Consider the following 24,633-nt stretch of genomic DNA (forward strand, 5'->3'; position numbering starts at 1 on the left):
AAAGAGCTAGGTAGAGGGACTTAGTATATACTAAAGTTTTGCCTTGTCTGCTTACAAGACCAAAGCAGGCTGTCTGAGTGGAGACAGACCCTGTGGTGATTTCATGCGTACCAAAACAAAGCTAGGAGGTCTAGTTCTAGTTTTTAAACCCCTGCAAGCCTGGTCTATCACCTCCTGTTTACTTTGGAATAGGAACAGCTGAACAACTGCATAGCTCAGGAAGCTGCTGGCTGGTAAGCCAAACTGATGCAGAAGATGGTACAATTTTTTGGAAACGTTATTTCAAATATATACAGTGTAAAAAGACAAATGATTGCAGGAGAAGAGAGCAGTAGGGGAGTCAAGTTTGTCACTAGACAGAAAAGAAAAACTGAAAAGCCAAAAGCCAGCCACATTTGTTACAACTTGACTAAATTGCGGATTTTTCCCTTCTACAGTGGAGATTGTCTGCCAGGTATTACCATAAAAATATAACTGGAATCTCAGAGCAAAACTCTTACGAATTAGCAATACAAGAGTGGAAGAATTAAACATTCATATTTTTATTCCAATACCACTAGCATACAAAACTTTCAAAGACATTAGTACAATCTTGTGTACACTAGGAATCTGAATTTGTTTTCACTGCAGGGATGTAGGGCAGGCAAGTTTTTTGTAAGTTTCTCATGGTAGCTAATACCAATTCAGTTTTGTTTATGCTAACAATAATGGGAATACTGGTGGTGATAAGTCACTGGCTGGCAACCACTTTGTCAATTAGACCTTACTGTAGCCCATGCAACTCCATCAGTGGAAGCAGTAATGGAAGGGCACAGGGTGTAGACATTTGTTACCAGCATGCAGCTACACTAACAAAAAGTTAGTGACAGCAGAGCTTGTGTCTTGTTTCCGAATATGTGGTTAGTGTCTTTGCTTTATCTATCTAATGCTTTCTTGAGGGGAGGACTAGCATTTTCTTGACGCCTCCATGGAAAATTTTGGAGTGTATTTTTCTTTAATTAGTTACTCTTAAGTTTACTAGTGTAAAAGCCATGCATAGAGTCTTCCATATTAGACTGGACCTGAATTGCTAATGAAAGAGGAAAAAAAAGATCCTCATCATAAAGAAACAGTGTCCAGTTTTCCCTGCTTTATAGAGGTGTGTGTCACCTTTACAGAAAGACATACACACACTTCAAATTTTCATAGTAAATAAGTCAGTGTGAGCGATCAAGACAGCACTGTCACAAACAGGAATCCATTCAACAAGGTAGAATGTCATTGCACATAAAAGGTGATCAGTTTCCCAGCAGGAAAAATATTTAAAGCAGGATTACGCAGTCAAATATCTATTCAGAGGACCACATTCAACCTTAAAATAAGCAGATACCACTAAAGTTGGAGTTGCGACAAGCCTTTTTATCTTAGAGATAAACGTAGTTCTGTGTTCAAAGAAATTGAAACAAAGGAGTTATGCCCCATCTTAATACAAGTGGGACCTGGCTGAAGCTAATGGGGCAGGGTCAAGGCGAAGAGAGCCTGCATCAGTATGAAATTTGGTTCAGTGATTGAAAATACATATTTGGGGGAAAGGGTAGAAGCAAAATTCAGCATTTGTATTCGAAGTGAAAAAGAAGCGGCATATTTTCAGTTAAGTCCCCTTGCCCACTTTTGTGCTAGTTACGGATGTGAAGTTTTGGAAGGATTTTTTGCACTTCAAAGTAGATGCGACCACACTCCCACTGTCCTTTCTAGTTATTTTGGGAGACATAAGGGATTCATTTTATTTGTTTATTTTTAAACAAAAACCAAAAAAGGGCAAAACACTAAAAAAAGGCAACTTTCAAATTTCAGAGGCCGGGTTTTGGTCCTAGCGAGGATGACCGCATCACTTTACAATCTTTGCAGAAATTATGTACAAACTATTTGTGGTTTTAAAGAATTTGCTAGTCATGAATTCAGTTGCATCACCCCCCATGAATTAGGCAAGAACTGTTATCTCCATTTTACAGATAGAGGTATAAACTGACACATCTGAATTACACTGGGGCCTGATTCTCTTTTGCGCTGCTCCGAATGTAGTCATTTACATCTGGGCACAGTGGATTCCAGATACCACTATTAGTGTGGAACCTTATTGCACACACACAAGGGGATCAGTTTGCATGAAGGATTCAGATTTGAGAGTATTTCACAACTACTTCCCACAGGTCGGAGTGACTAAACAGTGTGGTAAAGAATCAAGCACAGGGAGCTGGGAATAAAAACAAGGTTCCTACCATTCTACTGCAAAACATGCCCATCTGCACTAGCAAGCTTCAGAGCAGCTATGAAGTTTCCTAACAGGAAAGGCCACCACGCCCACACCCCAACACTTGAGCAAGGCTGGCGGCAGCCACATAATTGAGGATGTCCTTAATGATCTAAACATGTGTTTTTGTCTCTAACCTGATTTGTTAGGCACATTATTCCCATAAATCTAAGCGATTTCTATTCCAGTCCATGGGCCATAGATCTGTAAACCGTAAGACCAAGCATTCACTTTTTTATTTAAAAGTTAACCATAGACCTTTTCCAGGCTAAAACACCAACCCAGAGAGGAGGCTTCCAGGAATTTAAGAATTTAATATGCATGCAGCTGAATTACAGAGATTGGTTTAGCTAGCTTTCAATGGAATCTTGTTTTCTTTAACTTTTTTGCTGCGTAGTCAGATAGGATTTATGTACATAAATCTACCAGCTTTATTAATCCATTTCAAGAGCCCTTTTGGAAGACACTGCAGGAGCTAAAATTAATACCACTTAAAGCTTACGAACACCAGGAGAAAAAAACAAAAACAAACAAACAACCCTAAACATGGAATAACCTGATTTTGTTTCGAGAAGGATCTTTAAACTGGCCATATCTATAATAGTGCTAGACATTGCTAGAAAATAGTTCATGGTGCTAACCACTATGCATGGCACTAGTATTAACTTCTAGTCTCAAATCCTTGTGTGTGTGTGTGTGTGTGTATATATATATATATATATACACATATACATATACACACACACACACACATATACACACACACACACACACACACACTAAACCCCTCCTCCATCCAGCACCTTGTCACCTGCTTTGGTTCAGCACCTGAACCAGAATTGATCTACACATGGGCCCCCCCTCACCCCACCCAGCTCTGGGTCAGCAATTCAAAGAAGTGAGTCTGGGGAGGGTTGGGGGCAAGCTTGTTTGTCTTTGTAGTTAGTTATCCTTTGTGGGGAATGATCTCACGGTCCTGCACAGAGCAACATTCTGGTGCACGGCACCAAGCTACCTGAGATCTCATGTGGAGAGGCAGCAACTTAGGAGGAGTCTCTGCTGTTAGTACAGGTGCCACATCCTTAGGAGTTGCTTTATTTTCTAGATTAGAATGCAAATACAGACAGTTTATTTCATTACATAGCTATGTTTGCTCCTGAATTTGATCAGTTAGCTGGGTGCCACCAATGCAGGACAGTAAACAGTCATAAACCAGACCTGAACAGAGTAGAATAGAGGCACAGTGATCTGCAGGAGATTGAGCAATGAGAACCCAGGGAGTTTCTCTGAGAGCTGGCAAACAACTACCTGGAGGTGTACTGGAAAAATGGGCAAGCTTTTATCTAGGGACATAAGGAGATGACCAAAACAAACAGGTTGTTGGTTGACTTGGTTTTTAAAAAGTTATACAAGGTCAGAGTGTAAATTTTAAATAGATCAAATGTTAATCAAAAAAATTCAACTGAAAAGAATTAACATAATATTTAATTAGGTAGCTCTGATCCCCACTAAGTTTTAATCTAACCCTGAAAACTAAAAGAGCTCCAGGCCCTGGAACTTCCTAGGGCACGTCAGACCCAGTTTCTGATGGTTACATCAAGCAACATACGCCAGAGTTACAGGCAGATGTGTCTGGTGGCGTGGATTCACTCTTGGCAGAGACTGTAAAGGAAGTGCACACATAGGCTGTTCCTTTGGAACACAAAACTTCCAGGAAGCTGGCATGAGAATCAAATTGCTACAGCTGAAACTCTACAGTCCAGCTAGGTAGATGGCCAGCAGGGCCTTCTGATCTTTATCTTATGTTATATTTTAGATTGGGTTGGTTAACTCTTAATTCTGTCTAGCTAAGCACATTAGACTACGCTCTTGTTCTCATTCCTCTCAAATTCCTTCCTAATGTTTATTACATCTACTTGCTGTATCTTCAGTTCTTCCTGGAAGGATTGTACAAAGCCTAACTGTCCTAACTTAATCCTTCAGCACAGTCATTATTTACTACAGAGTGACCACAAAATTAGGACTTCACTGCAGGCTCAGACAGAAGGTACCACCCACAGAGAAAAGGTTAATTCTACCCAGATATCTGCAGTAGTCACAAGAAGACACCACACGTATAAATAATTTTCCTCCCACCATTTCCTCTTTCATTTGGCCTGACGCTAAGCACTCCACTTTAAGATGTGCCCTATATTAAGTGGTCACCCACAAGCAGACCAGTATGTGATGGCTCACTACAAACAAATAATGCACCAAATCACTCTTGGAGATCCTTGGACAAAAGGAGCTATAAGTGTTTTTACAAATCCTTATCATGAAGCCTAACACTCCATGAGGCACACTGTATTTTATAGGTCGCTCCTGGGACAGACTGACAATATCGTGAGCAAAGCTTATGGAACGGAGATAACCTAAATTCAATATAGTTTAATACCTTTGGGGTACACTATTAAAAATGCAGCTGTGTAGGTACCTTCTCTGGTAGGAAGGGGATGCTAATGTACTTCTTTTATCAGTCCTTTGAAGCCACACCCCTGGAGAGATATGCATATACACTAGTTCAGACTGAATTTTTCAAGGACCAAAGACGAAAAGCATTTTTGTGTCAATAGCCTGGTTTTAATTAAGCTCATGGCCTTCTTCCTGATCCAACAGATAGGACCCCTGGTCCACAGGGCACCTCAAACCTTAGGATAGGTTGGAAAGACTGGGCCTCCTGAGGCCCCACAAAATGGCTGCTTGCTCTGAGCGGATGCAGTGATGAACTTGTAATCACAAGGAAACCCCTAGAGTAGTGGCTGACGGCCTGCTGCTGCCAGAATCCACCTTAGGGTGAACTCTGGTGAGCTTATTAGCATGCGTGTAGGTTCTTTCATTGATTTTAAAGTGTTTTCTCTGTTATGCTTTTACCTTAAGCAAAAAATAGGTTTGCATAGAAAAAACTGTGTGGTACTTTTAACATTGACAGTCACTCTGTTACCAGTCTCTGAAGAGAAAGCAAGAGCATGTGCTTGGGTAGCCTGTCTCGGCTGGAAATAACATAGTGAAGGCAGGGAATTGTGTAGCCTGGAAATACTCTAGTCAGAAGGGAGTAAGATGCTTATTCCCCACTGAGGTGGAAGTGTAGGTGCAGTTGCCTTGAACTGTGACATATATAATGGAAGCACACGTGGGCTTGTAGCAGCATGAATTGCGTAAGTGCAAACAGCAGTAAAGGCAGAAGGAAAAGCACAGAGAAAAAAATCTCAGTAGTTTTTGGGACAGGAATAGCGAAGAGAGGGGGAAAATGAATTATAAACAGCTAGGGAAAAAAAATCCAAAAGTCCGCTGGTTGAGCTGTGCACGGAAAGACAGCTCAACACGGAAGACCGGACCATTACATATGTGCCTCTATCAGCCATGGAAGTTATTTGCATAGAAATTACTACTAATCTGTATTTAGCTCTTATACTAGCCCTGTGTCCTTCCTAGAAAGGGGTTATACTGCCTATGTCATCTCATCTCTCTTCCTGCACTTTTATATATGCTTCTCTGCTGCCTACCTCCCTTCACCTATTACATAGATTTAAAAATTTTATTGAAGTTAATGTTTAAAATCAAGTTTACACCAGTTAAGAAGGAAGGTACTGTACATCTGGGGTCAGCCTTAAGTTATGGAAGGTTACAAGTGTTGTTTACAAGGTTCACATATTATATTACATAACCAGCATAGACCCAGATTGGGGTGCGGAAGTTTTTAAGATTGATTGCCTGATCATATCTACCCACTGTCCGTGCTATCTCACTTCCTTCACCCCATACATGCTTCTCACACTGGAGGCTGGTACCTACAGGGCATAATCATAGTCAATTTTGTTTTCCTCCTACGTAGCAGCTAGGCTGGCTCCCCATTTCCAGCTGTTTCTACAAGACCCTGGGCTCTTTACTGCAGTGAAGTGCCCAGACATTTGCAAAGGCAGCTGGTATCAAGGAGAGCCAACAGCATGTGACCAGCCAAATCTCTACAGAGCAGCAGAAGCCTGTTGGCCCATTTAGTTCGGCAATTCCTCAGACTTCTTTGCTTCTCATGTAAATGACATTCAGACAACTACAAAGGCTTAAACAAGGCCCTTCACACCACTTGAATCCCCTATAGGATGTACAGGTTGAGTAGCTGTGCAGAGAGGGGCTCCACATCTAATGTTGTCGCTATGCTTATCTCACATAGGCCAGAATGGAGAGGGCTCCACGGGGCAGGTGTCACAGGTTTTGTGACCTAGTGGACCGGACCTACCTCACAAGGTGTAAGGAGGAGTTGCAGACGGTATTCCAGCCTATAAAGTGGCATAGCAGCTTTGCAGGGGCTTTCTTGCAGCCTACCTGCAAGTTGGGTGGGGTACATTCCCTTAATACACCCTCCATTTGCTGCAAAATTCCCCATTTCACCCAGTCCTTTCTGCAAAACAGTTAGACATAATATTAAAAACAAAAAGGTCACTCACCTACTTCTAGGGAGTACTGAGATACTAGGAACAAAAACAGAACAGGCCCAGGACAGAGCAGCCAAGACAGCAAAGTGTCCGCTGCTTGAGGCTGAGGAAATGGGATCTCAAGGCATCATCCTGCAATTCCTGTTTCTGCCCTCTCAGAGTCTCCAGCTTGCCATAGTATTCCCATTTTTTCTAATAATCAGCGAGCAGTTTCTTGCTTGGTGGTACCCTATAAAGCAGTTGGTTGTACAGTATGTTTTAAGCTCAATTCAGGAAATTCAACTAATTACAAAGAGGCCCTTAGAGCTTTCCTAACACAACAAGGCAAGGAGAGTCAAACACACACACTATTTTTATACACATACACAAATAATGGGAGACTTCGTGATCTTCACTAATACAGTGAAATAGCTTGTAACTGTATAAATTAAGAACCTCCTAGACTTCCTTCTGCATCGTGCTTATTCTGTCACAGCATTTAGATTCCCATTACTAGATTAGATATCTGCTAAGTGGAGTGATACTGAAGGAGAAAGAAAGACAGTATTTTTGTGGCTACATGCATTAGTTAGAGACAGATTGTGAGCTCTCTGGAGTAAGAGCTACGGCTTCCTTCAGGTTCGTATGGAGCTGAACAAACTGGCAGTTCTGAATCCAAGTCAGACAGATAATACAGTTAAGCTACATAATGGGTTGATACTGGCACCTCTTTAGGATGGGGGAGGGGAATCACTATGGGAAGGTTTAGTGAAAGAAATATATTAAAGAAAGGATTTGAATGGAAAAGGGAAGTTGGCAGAGAAGCAGCAGGGAAGTGAGTACTAAATATAAGCCGCAGGGGAGAAAGGGACAAGGATGAGAGAACAGAGAATACAGAATGGGGGAAGGGAAAGTCATAAGGGGAAGAGGATTAAATGAGAACAGATGCGCATTATGAGAGAGTCAGGTTGGCAAATTAAATTTAACATCAAACAATGATGTATTCATGTATATATAATTTAGTCGAGACCAAGTGACAAGTCTTAACACTAAGGCAGCTATACAGACATTGGGAAGTTAGTCACTCCCATATGAATCAGTAATCCGATGAAAAATTCATTTCTGTATATTCCCTTAGTCTAGTTTGTAGAAGTATAAATACTGCACCCACCATTGTAATATGTAGGCACCAGTGCAGGAGTCTAGTAAAAACGTTATCCAATGAGGACAGCAATTTTTACCTTGGAAAAAAGTCTTCCCTTGATTAACTGTGGGATAATTGGCAGTTCTTTAGCAAATAAGAGGAATAATGCAGGGAACAAGGATCCTTACATTTTTTAAGATAATTTATGGCAGTTTTCACAAGATATTGCACAGATGAGGCTATCTGGGAACAGAAGTGAACTGAACAGAACATGTGGGGAAACAGTGTTTTCAGACTGAAGTCTCAAATAGAATAAGTGTCTTAAAAAATTAAGGCAGTGCAGTAGTTTGATTTAGATCTCTTCTGCCATATCCCAGGCATCCCTGGGAAAGTTAAAGATGCCACTAGTGAGGGACATCTCCCTCTACAACAGCCTCAGCAAAATAGGACCCAGTGGTAAAGATGGCGGGGGCTACGCTGAGCACAGAGTGACTGATTGGACTTGGAAGGTGGACCACACATCCCTGAATGTTTTCAAGAGCATGTTTTAGCGTCCCTGGCAATTTCACAAGAACAATCATGTTTTGTCCAAGTTTTTGTAAAGAAGTCAGCGTCTGAAGGACCCACTAGCCAGCCAAGCTGGACCTGGCAAAGTTGACAGACAGGACTAGCATACATGCTCCACAGCACACTCAAATATTATGCCGCACAATAGGTCTAAAAAAATATAGATACGATGGGAAGCCTGAGGTGATGCTGGTAAGAGGGAAGTGCTTCTCAAAATCTGCCTTTTCTAGAACATTCCCCACGTGAGGAAAAGTGTCCTCAGGCTGTTAGGTCAATCTGCAGCACTGGAATCCTCTAGGAAAGCAGTTCCCTCACTGAGTTGCAACCTCAAATGGGGTCACTTCCTCAGCGGATGGGGTTGTGGCAATCCCGAATATGGAAGATGCCATTTTACCAATGGTGATCTTCATGTAGCGTGACCTCACATGCACCATAGGCATGCAAGGTCATGCTGTGCAAAGGAAGCCATTTTGTAAAGTAAAATAGCATCCTCCGTGTGGCATGGGATCACAGGAAGCAATACATCTGAAAATGGGGTCATGCAAGGGCAAGGTTTGGGAACCGCTGTTTTAGGACTCTTCCACTGCTATTTGGGCACTCACTTCCATCTGCAATCAACCTGAAAATTACACCCCCATCCTATCAAACACAGATGTGGCCACAGTGATCTATGTCCTCATGTGAGCACTGGACTTTGTTATAGTAACTCAGAGCAAAGCCACACAAGTGGTACAAGATGCAGCAGCCCATTTGCTTAGTGAACACATCTCCAACACCCAATCTATATTTTCTGCACTGACTTCCCATTGAATACAGAGTTCAGTTCAAGGTGTCTCATTCAAGAGTCCTCCATGGGATTACTCAGCTACTGGAGAGAGACTACAATTATGCAGGCCATAGATAGTAAGATACTCAGGGTATGTCTTCACTAGCAACATTAAAGCGCTTTAATGTGGCTGTGTAGTCGCGGCTCTCCCAGTGCTGTGTTTGGGAAAAAAAAAAAGGCACCCCAACGAGATGGCTCCCAGCGCTGGTGCTGTCTACACTGCCATTTTACAGCGCTGAAACTTGCGCACGCACACACACACACCTCCCCGCTCCCGAGCCAGAAAGTTGCAGGGCTGTAAAGTGGTAGTGTACACAAGGCCTCAGGGATACCAAAGCCTTGCTACACTTACCTTTTCTTTGCAGCTCCAGTGCATCAGTTCCACCTGCATTACCATCAATGGAAAAAGCTCAATGTTGTCAAAAACATCCAGCTTGATAGGTGTTAGATGAGGCCCTTAATTAGGATTAGTATTTAGATTGCAAGTTCTGTAGGGCATGGATCTCACTTGTTTTCATATGTAAAGAACTTAACTTGTTTTGGTTGCTGTAGAAACAAACAATAGATGCAGTAGCCCAGTGTTTACAGTATTTCAGACACTAGAATTCAGGAATTTCCACATACTCCTCCCCAGCCTTTGGGTAATTACTGTTCTGATTTTTTTCCAGTAGTCATTAGTCCAGTTTGGCCAGGCAGTGTGTCCTGACTACCACAGTGGGCAGCATTTGGCACCAAACATCTTGCTTCTAGCAAACAAACATTTCTACGGCAATTTAAGACAGCACAGTTAAGTCACATCTCTGTTCCACTAAAAGAGGCTCCAAGTTAGATTTTCTATCTTAATAAGCAGTAGGTACAGCCACTGAAAACGTTATGGGTGCAGAGGTTTATTTATTTATTTTTGTTCACTTGTCTAGCCACCATCATTGTCGTCTTCAACAGGGTCTTTGTAACTAATATTTTTTAATAGCAGAAACACCTCCAAACTTCACACTGAAATCAGTCCAGCCAGACACCAGTGACGAACTTGTGAAATTTTTCTGTGCTCGCTGCATCAGATGTGAAACCATGCTACCCATCCTGTCACATCAGCGAGGTTTTAGCTGCCTGTTGTTCCCATTTATGTGCTAACATTTCTATGCAAATTTAAAAAAAAAAAAAACCCACAGGAGTGAATAATTTTGAATTTTAGAAGTTTGCACCTTCATATTCTAGGATGACCCTTTCCAACTGCAAAGAGAAAAACAAAAAGATTGGTGGGGGTGGGAGAGTGGGGAAAAACAAAACATTAGAGATGATAGGACAGAAGAAACTCCCCTCCCCACCCCCAGTAATTGCAATGGATTTAGGCACTTACACACACTGCTGCTGAGGGACTACATCATCTGACATTGGGGGAGGGATACCTCAGTGGTTTGAGCATCGGCCTACTAAACCCAGGGTTGTGAGTTCAGTCTTTGAGGGAGCCACTTCAGGATCTGGGGCAAAATCAGTACTTGGTCCTGCTAGTGAAGGCAGGGGGCTTGTCTCGATGACCTTTCAGGTCTCTTCCAGCTCTATGAGATTTAAGAGAGAGAGCATGAGTGCGCATGATGTGTGTGTGTGTGTATGTATATATATATATACACATATATACATATATATATACAGACAGACAGATAGATAGAGGGGGTACTGTAGTCACAAAACTAAATGTTCCTGCACATGGGAAAAGCTCACTGGTCCCAATCCTCCACTGCTGTGTGTGGCTAACTCAGAATAGTGGCTTTTTACAACCACTTTGCACAGGTGTAAATCAACTCCATGAAATGCAACCCTGTAGAGAATCAGGCCTGCAGAGTTTAAATTGACTAGTTTCCTAGCCCACTAACCATATGATTACAAGAAAACCTAACTCGGCTTTCCATCCCCCTGGGATGGGCAAGAGGTTAGACTCTCCAAAAACTCCTATGTCCCACAGCCTGCCTGCACTCCTTTCACTGCAGTCCCAAGAACAAAGCAAGGCCTTCCACAGCTTCTTAGGGCACCCCTTTCTTTCACAGAAGCCCTGCTCTCACTCGACCCCTGCCAGCCATTTCAGTCAGGATTTCACTGAGCAGAGGGGAAAACTGTATGAAATAACATTGACTGGTTCAAATCCCCCAAGGAATTGTAAGCAGCCTTCCCACAAAGACCCAACGCAGATTAGGATTTAAGAAAGATACTCCACAACTTCCACCATTTTCTATTGGCCCAGACCAAACAGGGCTGCAGGAATTCAAAACTAGCAGCAAACTATGCTGCCCCCGCCACACTTTGATCCACATCCCCCAAAACGTGACACAAATTCCCCCCACCCCTAATCTGAAACCATTAACTCCAAGCCTTGTCCAGAGCTTCTGAACAAGTCAAAAAAAAAAAAAATCTAGAGATCATATGAAGAGGAACCACCTATTTCCTTAAAGTTCCTGTCCTTGCAACTCTGGCTAGAGCTTCTGCTGAGTTTCATTCAGCCTCGTCTGCCCCACCCTACTGGGAAAATCCTACACAATTTGAAAGAGTATCGCTGCTCTAGAATTCTATGGGATGGCAGGGGAAACCCCTCTGGAAAATAGATCACTCTATTGAGTTCTACAGGCTTTTATAGTAGCCACGTTGGTTTCATCCATGGGAGGATCAGCGCACTTTGCAATGAAGGTAGCAAAGCACCCATTGATGTGGTGGCCAAAGCTGCTGATGTGTGTAGAGACTAGTGCGGCGCGTTGCAAATTGCAACCACGTGGCCAGCCAGCTACAGTGTCGGGGGGGGGGGGGGGGGGAGAGAAACAAAGGAGGTTACTGTGGGAACGCCCTCCTTCTCAGCTACGGAACAGATATATTCACAACACACAATGGAAACCTGTATTCAGATTGAAAATCAGGTGTCCGTCCACATGCAATGACAAAATTTCCTTAGCTTTATTCCAGTGCCACTTTAATGCTTTACTTTGATCTCAAATTGAGAGGCAGGATTCTTTTGTCCACCCCTCTAAACGGGAAAAAGACACACGTTTCTAAAGTTTCAAGGAATACAACAGTCTCTGTGCAGGAGAGTCTCTCTCGCAGTCAAACTGTTGCTGTTTACTAGGAAGATTTCAGCAGTGCTCAGAGGGGAGGTTATATTTTGAAATACACCTAGCAGCAAAGAAACTCTCTGAGCCGGAATTGCTTGTTTTACTGGGTCGACATAGGAACAGCCGCTGAAGTTTGGAACAGCAGAAATAATCAGAAGAGCTAGGAGGCTGAGAAGGATTATGGGGTGGTAGTGGGAGGAAGCAAAGGATTTTCCTATTCTACCGCCACTTTGAATGGCTCGTTTCACTACCAAGCGACAAGCTGTCCCTCCATGGAAGAAAAAAAAAAAACTCCACAAGGGGCCATAGAAAGTTTTTTTTGTTTTAGAAGGAGGTTTAGATGATCACCAATGAAGAGAAATATCTCAGTCTGATCAGCTAACTTCTAGTACATTACATCTCTACTTTAGAAGTCTATACCAAATAAAGTTCGAATAGATTCACTCTACTCTGAATCCAGTAATTCGAGTGGAACGCGTGGTTTCAAATGTAGAAAGAGCACGCTTGGTTTTTTTAAAACCCAGATAACCACTGCGAAGTTAAGAATAGGAAGAGTTTAAAAAGGAAACACCTTGAACAAGCAAGCTGTAGAACTGTTTGACTCATAACAGAAGCCTCAAAGAGAGCAAAACCACCGCCGTTCCCCCCCAAAAAAGTAAGAGTTTAAAGTGTGCATTCAAGTTAGTTTGAAATACTTGTTTTCCATGAAACAACGTTTTAAAACAGTGCTCGCTTTAAACAAAGGCGGAATATTTTCTAGCCGGTCTTTTAAAAAATAAAATCACGTTCATAAACCAAGCAAACTTTATATATAGAGAGAGAAAGACACTTACCCAACACAGAGTCAGTTGCCTTCAATCAGCAAAGCTGGGTATTAGCTTCCCCCCCCTCTCCCTTCCCGATCAAATAGAAATAAAACCGAAGAGCAAAACCCCATGCTCCCTGCCCTCTTAACCATCCACAGCCAGTCTGGCTCATGCATTTCACACAGGGATCCAGCATATAGGATCAGTGAGGTCATTAGCCAATCAGCTTGCTCCAGGACGCAAGCCGCAGGAATTTAGATGACAGTATCTTTTTCTTCAAAGATATTGCGGTTCTGAATGGAGCTGTGGGGTTACAGGAATCCCTTCGCTCTTTTCACAGACCCGTGAGTGTTTGCAACGCTGGGATTCTCCTGCTTGGTAATCCAGGTGCTTTATAAAGTACTTTTCAGGAGAGGCAATACAGCTGTTTCACCCCTTACATAGGTGCTGGAACTGCTACCACACACTCTGGCTTGAAATGGTTTCCATTATATACAGGGTTTATAGTTTGGTTCAATCGCTTTCAGCACCCCCACTATCAGTGGCGTAGCCAGCTTTTAAGAGGAGGGGGAGCAAACCTAAAAAAGGCAGCCCCCCTTGGCTCCTCCTCCTGCTGCACCGCTGACCGCCCCTCCCCCCACTCCTCTGACCACCATGCTGCGCCCCCCTGCTCCTCCTGCCGTGCACCTACCGCCCCCCCATGGCTGCTGGCCACGCTGCGGGCGGCCAGCCTGCGGCCCCCCCCCCCCCGCTTCTCCGGCCGCGGCTGCAGGTCCAGGCCACATGCTGTGCCCCCCTGCTCCTTCGGCCATGCTGCGGGCGGCCAGCTTGCACTCCCCCCTCGCTCCTCCGGCCTTGCTGCGGGCGGCCATCCTGCGCCCCCCCTTTCTCCTCCGGACGGCGGCCACCTTTGGAAAGGCACCGCTTTTGGGAAAAGGGGTGAGGGGAAGCGGCTGCTTCCCCTGCACCCCGCTAGCTACGCTACTGCCCACTACACAAATTGTTCCTGCGCCCTTCCCTTATGCTCTTTAACAAAATTGGCAAGCAGGGAAGAACTCTAAAAGATAAAATGTTCCCTTTCAAAGTTAAAAACATATGGGAAAATTGGCTTTCCTTGTGTAAGCGACCATAAATTAGATCAGTTATGTGGTAAGACTTTGACAATCAGATTCCTTAACTTGCCATTGGTGGGGCTGGTTTCTTATCGCATTTCTCTTATTAGACAAGGAAACCAGTTTAACTAATTCTGGCTTTTGTGCACCAGCATGGTGTTGCAATGTTTGGGTTGGAAATTTGAGGGAGAGGAGTGTTTAGAAAAACTGTTTTAAAACTCAGAGGAGTAGCCATGTTAGTCTGAATCTGTAAAAAGCAACAGAGGGCCCTGTGGCACCTTTAAGACTAACAGAAGTATTGGGAGCATAAGCTTTCGTGGGTAAGAACCTCACTTCTTCAGATGCAAGTAATGGAAATCTCCAGAGGCAGGTATAAATCAAGTATGGAGATAACGAGGTTAGTTCAATCAGGGAGGGTGAGGTGCTCTGCTAGCAGTTGGGGTGTGAACACCAAGGGAGGAGAAACTGCTTCTGTAGTTGGAAAGCCATTCACAGTCTTTGTTTAATCCTGATCTGATGGTGTCAAATTTGCAAATGAACTGGAGCTCAGCAATTTCTCTTTGGAGTCTGGTCCTGAAGTTTTTTTGCTGTAAGATGGCTACCTTTACATCTGCTATTGTGTGGCCAGGGAGGTTGAAGTGTTCTCCTACAGGTTTTTGTATATTGCCATTCCTGATATCTGACTTGTGTCCATTTATTCTCTTGCATAGTGACTGTCCAGTTTGGCCAATGTACATAGCAGAGGGGCATTGCTGGCATATGATGGCATATATAACATTGGTGGATGTGCAGGTGAATGAGCCGGTGATGTTGTAGCTGATCTGGTTAGGTCCTGTGATGGTGTTGCTGGTGTAGATATGTGGGCAGAATTGGCATCGAGGTTTATTGCATGGGTTGGTTCCTGAGTTAGAGTTGTTATGGTGCGGTGCGTGGTTGCTGGTGAGAATATGCTTAAGGTTGGCAGGTTGTCTGTGGGCGAGGACTGGCCTGCCTCCCAAGGTCTGTGAAAGTGAGGGATCATTGTCCAGGATGGGTTGTAGATCACTGATGATGCGTTGGAGAGGTTTAAGCTGAGGACTGTAGGTGATGGCCAGTGGAGTTCTGTTGGTTTCTTTTTTGGGTCTGTCTTGTAGCAGGAGGCTTCTGGGTACACGTCTGGCTCTGTTGATTTGTTTCTTTATTTCCTTGTGTGGGTATCATAGTTTTGAGAATGCTTGGTGAAGATCTTGTAGGTGTTGGCCTCTGTCTGAGGGGTTGGAGCAGATGCGATTGTACCTCAGTGCTTGGCTGTAGACGATGGATCGTGTGGTGTGACCGGGGTGAAAGCTGGAGGCATGAAGGTAGGCGTAGCAGTCGGTGGGTTTTCGGTATAGGGTGGTGTTAATGTGGCCATCGCTTATTTGTATTGTGGTGTCTAGGAAGTGGATCTCCCGTGTAGATTGGTCCAGGCTGAGGTTGATGGTGGGGTGGAAGCTGTTGAAATCATGGTGGAATTCTTCCAGGGTGTCCTTCCCATGGGTCCAGATGATGAAGATGTCATCAGTGTAGCGTAGGTAGAGAAGGGGCATGAGTGGACGAGAGCTAAGGAAGCGTTGTTCCAGGTCAGCCATAAAAATGTTGGCATATTGTGGGGCCATGCGGGAGCCCATAGCGGTGCCACTGGTCTGGAGGTATATATTGTCACCAAATTTGAAATAATTGTGCGTGAGGATAAAGTCACAGAGCTCAGCAATAAGTTATGCTGTGTCATCATCAGGGATACTGTTCCTGACAGCTTGTATTCCATCTGTGTGTGGGATGTTTGTGTAGAGAGCCTCTACATCCATGGTGGCTAGGATGGTGTTTTCTGGGAGGTCACCAATGCATTGTAGTTTTCTCAGGAAATCTGTGGTGTCACGGAGATAGCTGGGAGTGCTGGTGGCGTAGGGTCTGAGTAGGGAGTCCACATATCCAGACAGTCCTTCAGTGAGAGTGCCAATGCCCGAGATGATGGGGCGTCCAGGATTTCCAGGTTTGTGGATCTTAGGTAGTAGATAGAATAACCCCCGGGGATATCCTGGAAATATTTCTATTGATCTTTTCTGGGCATCATTTTCAACGGTGCCGGCTGCTGGTAACCGTAGGTGCAGGGCCGGCGCAACCCATTAGGCGACTTAAGTGGTTGCCTCGGGTGCTACAATTTGGGGGGGCGGTGACCGCGGCGATATTTCGGGGGCGGGACCTTCCGCCACTTAGGGCGCCAGAAAAGCTGGCGGTGCTCCTGAGTAGGTGCCAAGCACTTTTGAAATTGACCCCCCTGGTTTTTACAAAAAACTGACCTGAGGGTATCGCTTTTAATTCTTATAGGTCAAAGTTAAATCAATCTCAGACAGTGTTCGATTTGGAGTAATTGGTTTAAAGAAAGAGAAATACATGTAAATGTTTCAGACGTGATTTTTTTTATAAAGCCATAAGACTGATTTTTGTTTTTAAAAAAGGCACTACAAGATCTGACCCAAATTTTCTCACAAAGGAAAAATACATAGGGGAAATAACTCATTCGGATGAAGTTAAACTGTCTCTATAAAACTGTGCCGGGTGCTTCTAAAAGGAAATAGATGTGGCAATTTGAAATGTGCTATTAAATGCCAAGATATAAGAGCACAGGCTTATGATGTTAGCCTATCTTTATTTCTTTCACATGACTATGATTCTGAACGTGAATAATACCTGACAGCGTCAGCAACTTAATAGAGAATTTCATACTGGTCATAATAATCCTTAGTGCTCATATACCTTTACAATCATTAACTGATTAATCTCAACAACACGTCTGTGAAATAAGTGATATCTTTATGTTACAAATCGTGAAATGGAGCCAACTAGAGATGTTAATTGTCATGCCAAGGACACACAGCAAGGTACGGGCAGAACCAGGGTGAGAACTCCTTTTCTAGCCTGCTAAATTATGTTGCTTTTCCTTTGGTGGATTGTATTAGGGGAAATCTTTAAAGGCCTAAAGGACCTTTCACTTTTTCTTTTTTAATTTCTGCTGTGTTTCTTAATATTACCAGGGCGTTGTATTCTCCTTCCCAGACACATTTTTCTTCTGTCTGATCCTGTAGCAATACAAAATGTGATTCTTTGTAATGGCTAACTCTCTCTGCCAGGGAACTTGTTTGTAGAGTGCTGTGTAATTTTACCATGCTACCTAAGTGATGTTTAAATAATAGTAATAGAGAAAAATCTAGAAATAATTTAAAATACACTTTTCCTATCCCTCTACCCCCAAAAATTTACTTATTTATTGTGATTTCTGCCAGAGTTCATAGGTTTGGTTATCTAAGATTAAAAACAAGTCTCAGTTTTCATTTATCTTCCTTAATGGGCTATCGGATTCATAGGTTTGGTCTATCACCTCCGCTGTTTCCTTTCACTGTGGAAAGTGGTACTTCTTGGTGATAGATTTCTGAAGAGCCTCAGATCAGTAGTTTCTTCACTAGGGACACCAGTTTGTCCTATTTTCACCTTCCGTTTAAATAGGTAAACTGAGAATAAATTAAAACAGCAAACTAGAATTTTCAACTGTGAAAACAGTGTGACTCATTTCTAATTGCTACTTGTAATCCCAACTACAACACTGCATAATAAGGCTCCCTACACCCAAGTCTGGGAGGGAAGACTGTAAAAGTCACTGCAGCAGCCCTACATCACTAACAAAGGGGGAAATCCTCCACTGGCTGGCAAAGCCCCTGTTAAGATTGGTTTTGCACCATGAGGGTGGCAAAGCAATTTAATGGGTCTGAAGCTCTGGAACTGTGTGTGTGCAATGTGACCAAGTTAATGTAGGAACCTAAATTTGTGTATTTCTGGACTTCGTCTAACTGTATTACCGTAACATTGCATTACTGTAGTATTTTGCAGTTCATATATGATGGTTATGACAGGGGAATTGAGTTGGTCAGAGTAGTGGTCTGGAAGTACTCAATATGATGACAACATTGAAATGAAAAAAATTGAGTGTTTTTGGTGTCATTTTACAAAAGGCACATAACTAATTCACTGATCTATTTTGACAAACTTGCTGACTTAATTATGAAGCAACAACTTCCCCAAACTACTATTTAGTTTAGTTCCCAATTTGAAATGGTTAGAACTGGGGTGGCCTAAATTTTCATATTTGTCTCTCTATTCCTCTATAATCCCCCGAATTTCCTCTTTTCTAATGACAAAGGAGTCCATTGATTTATTTTTTTTAAGCATGGTCTCCCTTGTCAGAACCCATGCCAACAACTAATGGTAAACTAGGTCATTCTACAGATTTGATTATTTTTTAAAAAAGGGAAACGGTCAACTGAAATATTTTGAAAATGACACTTTTTTTTTTTTAAATTTCAGTTCCTGACAGAGCAACCTTTGTATTTTAGGTGCTGATTTTTTTTGTTAATTTCTTTTAAAACATGTTTATAAGGAGTTTTCTATTCCCCTGTTTATGTTTATTATTTTCAGCAAGGGGATAAACTGAATAAGTAAATGACGCAGGGGAAAATGAAATTCACTATATGAAAGTGCTGTCAAAGGCACTTCTTAAAGCTCACTCTTTTCATCATTAGCTTTTTACACTCTCAGTGACAAGTCAGGTATATCTGGCATGCAGCTTCCCTCAAGGCCTTAGTATGAAGTCATCAACATGAATCACTTCTATGTATAGCCTTTTTTTCCCCCGAGTCAGCATGACAAACAAAAAGTTGATGAATCAGGCAGACTGAGTTTTCCCAAGACAGACAGAACTTCTGAAATGCGTCTGGAAGAAGGGCCAGAATGTTGACATTTCATCCTGTAATGCTTCCGCAATAAGAAAGGAAGTAAAAATACAAAGAAGTCAGACTTGCAACTAGGACCAGAACCCAAGGGCTCTGACCCCCAGTTCTAATTCTAGCAACTAAACACACTCCCAGTTTTGAGAACTTAATACGTTGAATTATTCAGGGTGTATGCGCCATGGAAAATATATTTTAAATAGAGCATCCATTGCGCTATTCAAATGTGTAGTGAAAGATTTTTGAAGGAGGACAGGGAAAGTGGAGGTCACATTTTTTGTATTGACTTTTTGTAAGGTCTTCCAGGGGGCCATCAGCACTACCATGATTCTCCTGCAAGGGTTCTGTGACTGGGGTCCTCGTGGGGGCCAGCTATGGTCACTCAATTAGCGTGAACTGCAAAGAATGGGGCAGACAGTCCCCATAAAGCTGGTGGATATTCATATACTTAGATTTACCAAACCAGCATAAAACAGCTTCTTTATTACCTCACTGGTTACGCAGAAGTCCAAACAACACAGTTCCCTTAAAGTGATCCAGCCTCAGGCCTCCATCCAGGTCCCTAAGTCAAATATGATGATTTCTGAAAATCTTATTTCATCATAGGAAAGAAAAGGTTCTACCAATCCCAAAGGATCGGACACATTACCTCCCAGGTTAATGAATGTTTCAGATCTTACCCAAATACATGCTACAGCCAATTCTTATTAACTAAACTAAAATTTATTAAAAAACAAAAGAGAGAGAGATTATGGTTAATAAATCAATATACATACAGACATGAGTTCAATCCATTGAGGTTCAGATTCATAGCAGCGATGGTGAGCTTTGTAGTTGCAAAGAGTTCCTTTAGAATTCAGTTCATAGGTTATAGTCCAATGTCCAAATATCATATTCAGGGCTGTACCAGCATAACTGAGATCTCAGTCTTGCGATTCAAACTTCCCTTGATTAAGCCTAAGCAGATCTGAGATGACAGAATCAGGACCCACAGATCTTTTATACAATTTCATGTCTTTTGACAAGTTGGAGTTCCTCAGGGAACAAAAGGTAATTAGGATGACTTTGAAGGAGGTCCATCACCGGTACTTAGCTATACGAATTAAAACAAGGCCATTTGCTTGTTCCTCCACCATTCACAGTACATTTCAAAGAGAGATGAATATTGAGATAACCCATGTTTACAATTCATTTAAATGATCAGATGTTTTTTTGACCTCTGAATGATCAGAATACAGCATAGACTGGGACTGTTGATTACATAGTTAACCCTACTCATACATATGTAAATACACAAAAACATAAACATTATCTTCCCACATATCTTTTGAGGGTTATTTATTTTGCAGGATGTTTAACCCTTTCTAGCCATGCATCACATCCCCAACGTGAGACTGGTGTGGAAGGGCGAAATTAGAGCTCCTGTGTACCCCTTAAGGACCTTCCAACATTGATATGAGCTGTGTTTACATTGAATTCTTTGTGAGGCCAAATTATTCATGCATGCTTTGGCCCAAGTTAAAAACTTAGTCCACACATGAAGGCTGTGAGGTGTTGTTTCCCTTTGTGGGCAGTAGTTCAAGCTTGTAGTGATTTTTCTGCTGTGGAAAGTTTTAGAAATGTGTCTATGCATTAGCTGTGAAACCTTAACATTATTAGGCTTTTTAATACAAAGTGTGTTCTTGTTGAACTAAAAGCATAATCATAAGGGTTTCTATTATTCACCACTCTTAACATGTTGAAGGGTTTTTTTCAAGAGACCATGCACATTGTATAGTTTTACAGTTCTTGGTATCAGCACCACACTCACAAAAGTTAACCTTCTCATTAAAATTAACATTACATTTATTACAAGTGTACATTCAAAATTATTTTTCGGTCAGCTTGTTCAATATTCCCTTTGAACCTTTGTAGCTTTTTCTTGACCTCGGGGTCTTCCTTAACATAGATTTTTAGTTTAACCACTTCCTGGGGGGTTGGTATTTTAGGGTTAACCTGTGGCTTTTATTTGCAAGATTTAATCCTTCCCTTCCTCCCTGTCCAGTAGGGTCAAAATCTGAACCTTTTTGTGTAACAGAATCCATTGGCTGGCTGGGTGCATCCTCTTTGCTAATGGCTATAGGCAAGTCTTTCTCCCCCCAGTCAGTCAGGTAATTTGCATCAACACAGACACTAGCTTATTTACTAGTGTTCAGATCTTCAAGCTTTATCAATGCCAAGGCTGGACTCTGTCTTAAAGAGATACTATCAATTTTCACTAGCATGTTAGACTCAAGGTTCTTTTGTCCTTTCATTACCCATCCTCTGCGTCCACATGGAATCACATGTCAAGTCCACTAAGAGACTACAAGTCATATCCAAAATATCTAGAGATGAGAGTTTGCCTGCTCTCCACTCCATCCTTGTGGGTTCAGTCATAGGCGCCAACTTTCCCCAGCACCGGTGGGTGCTCACGCCCCCTGGCCCCGCCCCAACTCTACCCTTTCCCCTCCCCTGCCCCGACCCCATTCCAACCCCTTCCCAAAGTCCCCATCCCAACTCCACCCCCTCCCTGCCCCTATTGGACCCCTTCCCCAAATCCCCGCCCCAGCCCCGCCTCTTCCCTGAACATGCCGCGTTCCCCCTCCTCCTCCCTCCCAGCCACGCGAAACAGCTGTTACGCGGTGCAACCACTGGGAGGTAGGGGGAAAGCGGGCACGCAGCGCACTCAGGGGAGGAGGTGGAGCGGAGGTGGAGATGAGCTGGGCGGGGAGCTGCCGGTGGGCAATTTTTCCCCGTGGGTGCTCCAGCCCCGGAGCACCCATGGAGTCGGCGCCTATGGGTTCAGTTATAAGGCTGTTCTGCTCTGAAAAAAACAATAACCTGATCTTTCCTCAGTACCTGAGTCAGACTGCTTACTTAAAGAAACAACACGGAGACATTCATGTTCCAACAACATTATCTCCCCCAACAGGCTGGTTAAGCTTATAGGGCTGTTTAAACTTCCTAACAATTTTTATTTCATCTGAAATCTTTTCAAAGCTATCCACACTGGGTCTTTCTGAGGGAAGGCCAGTGCATTCATACACATTTGAAAGACTCTGGCCATAAGGCACTAACACACTTTCCTCAGAAGAGAGACTGTTTACGATCAACAATGGCCCATTAAGAGTCAATGGAAACAATTCCTTTTCACAGACTTAAAAGACTTCACCAAGAAATTCCCTTCCTTCTGCAATATCATGCACTGCAACAGATTCTTTCTGAGCTTTATTTATGTCCAGAACCAACTTTGGCATAACAGACAAATTACCAAATTTCTTCTGAGTTTCACTTACATCCAGAATCACCTCTGGCCCATCAGGAGGATTTTTACATAACCCCCTTTCAGGTAAACTGCTAGACTTCATAGTAAAAAAATTAGAAGCATTCTCTTCCTTGTTACAAGTTTCCACAGTGTCAGTAGGTAACAGTCAAATTACCTTCATGCTTTCCTTGTGCGCTGGGTATGATATTACCCTGATCAGACAAGGTTGTCATATCTTTACCCAGCAACACACTAGCAACAGGCAAAATAGAAGCACCAGAATCGCTTGGTCTCTGGGAGCTATTTATTACATTGACTGGATGCAGCCTAGTTACAATGTCATTCTCCTTAGCAGACACAAACTTTGGAACATTCCCTTCTTGGGCCTTAGTTGTGTCCAGAAACAACTCTGGGCCAACTGACAAATTCTTAAGTAGCATCAGCTGAGAAGCATTTTCTGTCTGCTCCACAGACAAAAGACTGGAGGTACATTCTCCTTCATTAGGCACACTGCTATTTGCAACAGACAAACAATTGGAAACAGTTTTTCCTTCAACAGATAAACTGTTGCTTTTCACAATTAGTGTCTCACTACACCGAGCTACTTTAAACAAATCATTTCTACCTTTTTCAGGCTTATTTTCACAAACTTTACTTGCCAACAATTCATCACTCACTAATACTGTACCCTTTCCTTCCTCAGTTAGGGCTTTAACCTGATTACCAACTTTAATTTGTTCTAGAGAAACATTTCCCTGAGCCTTATCTACAGGGCCGGCTCCAGCATTTCTGCCACCCCAAGCAAAAAAAAAAGCCACGATTGGCTGCGGCAATTGGAAAAAAAAAAAAAGCCGCGATTGGCGGTGGCAGTTCAGCGGCAGGTCCTTCGCTCCTAGAGGGAGTGAGGGACCTGCTGCCCCCGAATTGCCGCAGGTGCCGCCCCTCTCCCTTGGCCGCCCCAAGCACCTGCTTGTTAAGCTGGTGCCTGGAGCTGGCCCTGCTTATCTAATGCCAAATTTACTTCTCAGATACCAGACAGTCACTTAAGAATTTTTTCCACATACACACTGCTTCTTTGCACAGATAAACAGCTATCTTTCTCAGACAAACATTCGGAGAAACCCTCCATAGGCAAATCATTGCCCCTAACAGACACAGGTTCAAGATTATTTCTTTCCTGTGACTGGTTTATGTCATCAACTTGACTGAACAAAGTTTTAATATCATCCCCAATCAAAAGATTCTTAGGCAATAACTTCCTTACACCAGCTATAACTTCATGTTTAACACCATTCCATTCAAGATGGCTTCTGGCTAAAGGCACACTTACAGTAAACTCAAAGAGGATTACAATATTCACACTCTGATTTGGTAAATAATCTTCCTCTTTGACAAAATATGCTTTAACAAGAGTGATGTTAGAAGCTGTAATTTGCCCTAAACAGCTTTTACCATTGATTTTTACATTCTCTGCACAAGTTATGGGGTTACCTTTACCTGGGCTCACAGTAAAAGCATTTACATAAAAGGTGGCCGTGTTGGGGTAAATTTGGTTACACACAGACAACTGCTTAGAGTCAAACAACATACCAACATTGTTACAAGTTGGATAGATTCTATCCCCAATCTTTGCTCTCGAGAGGAGCTGGCTTTTCAGGATGATACAGTTCCTGTTGTCCCTTTATTCTCTTGAGTTGTCCACTTTTGCCTTAGGTTCTAGTTCCTGCAATCAAATATCTGCCATTCTTTGTTCATGTTCAAAACACAGGTGTTCTCTTTCAGCAGCTTCTCCTTCCATATCAGGTATATTTTGCTTTTGTTCAAGTTCTAGCTGCTGGTTTCTCACTGCAAGCATTTTCCCTGGGTCTGCTTCCTTATCACTGGCAATTAACAGATTTTTCAGTTCCTGCTCTGGGGCATTTTTCTTAAAAGACAACCCCCTCTGTGAGCACAATTCTTCCAGGCTTTTTCTGTCAGGATCTTGATCATAGGTCACTCATGGTAACTGATTTTTAACTCTTAAACTCTTTAATATCAAAATTAAATTTTGACAAGTGTGTGACAAGTCTAATCCAAAAACCCAATTAACCTGTGGTAATGTGTATCCAAGCCCGACTACACCACTGTGACCAGGGTCCTCGTGGAGGCCAGCTATGGTCAGTCAATTAGAGTGAACTGCAAAGAATGGGGCAGAAAATCCCCATAAAGCTGGTGGATATTCATATACTTAGATTTACCAAACCAGCATAAAACAGCTTCTTTA

General features: G+C 42.7%; 2 protein-coding genes across 9 annotated transcripts in view; one reads left to right on the plus strand and one right to left on the minus strand.

The window, feature by feature from the left end:
* Positions 1–13,343, minus strand: part of B3GNT5 (UDP-GlcNAc:betaGal beta-1,3-N-acetylglucosaminyltransferase 5) — a 36,100-nt gene extending 22,757 nt beyond the window's left edge. The window contains exons 1-2 of one of the 2 annotated variants that reach the window (XM_042853799.2): positions 13,201–13,338; positions 10,633–10,831 (exon numbers count right to left, since the gene is read on the minus strand). The gene's annotated coding sequence lies outside the window, so the exon portion shown is untranslated. Of the gene's footprint in view, positions 1–10,632; positions 10,832–13,200 lie in introns of both variants that reach the window. The other variant, XM_024107393.3, reaches the window with a different exon arrangement.
* Positions 1–24,633, plus strand: part of MCF2L2 (MCF.2 cell line derived transforming sequence-like 2) — a 312,498-nt gene that overhangs the window by 188,908 nt on the left and 98,957 nt on the right. The window lies entirely within an intron of this gene.

This window comes from Chrysemys picta, chromosome 9 (genome assembly GCF_011386835.1).
Source record: "Chrysemys picta bellii isolate R12L10 chromosome 9, ASM1138683v2, whole genome shotgun sequence".
NCBI lineage: Eukaryota > Metazoa > Chordata > Testudines > Emydidae > Chrysemys > Chrysemys picta.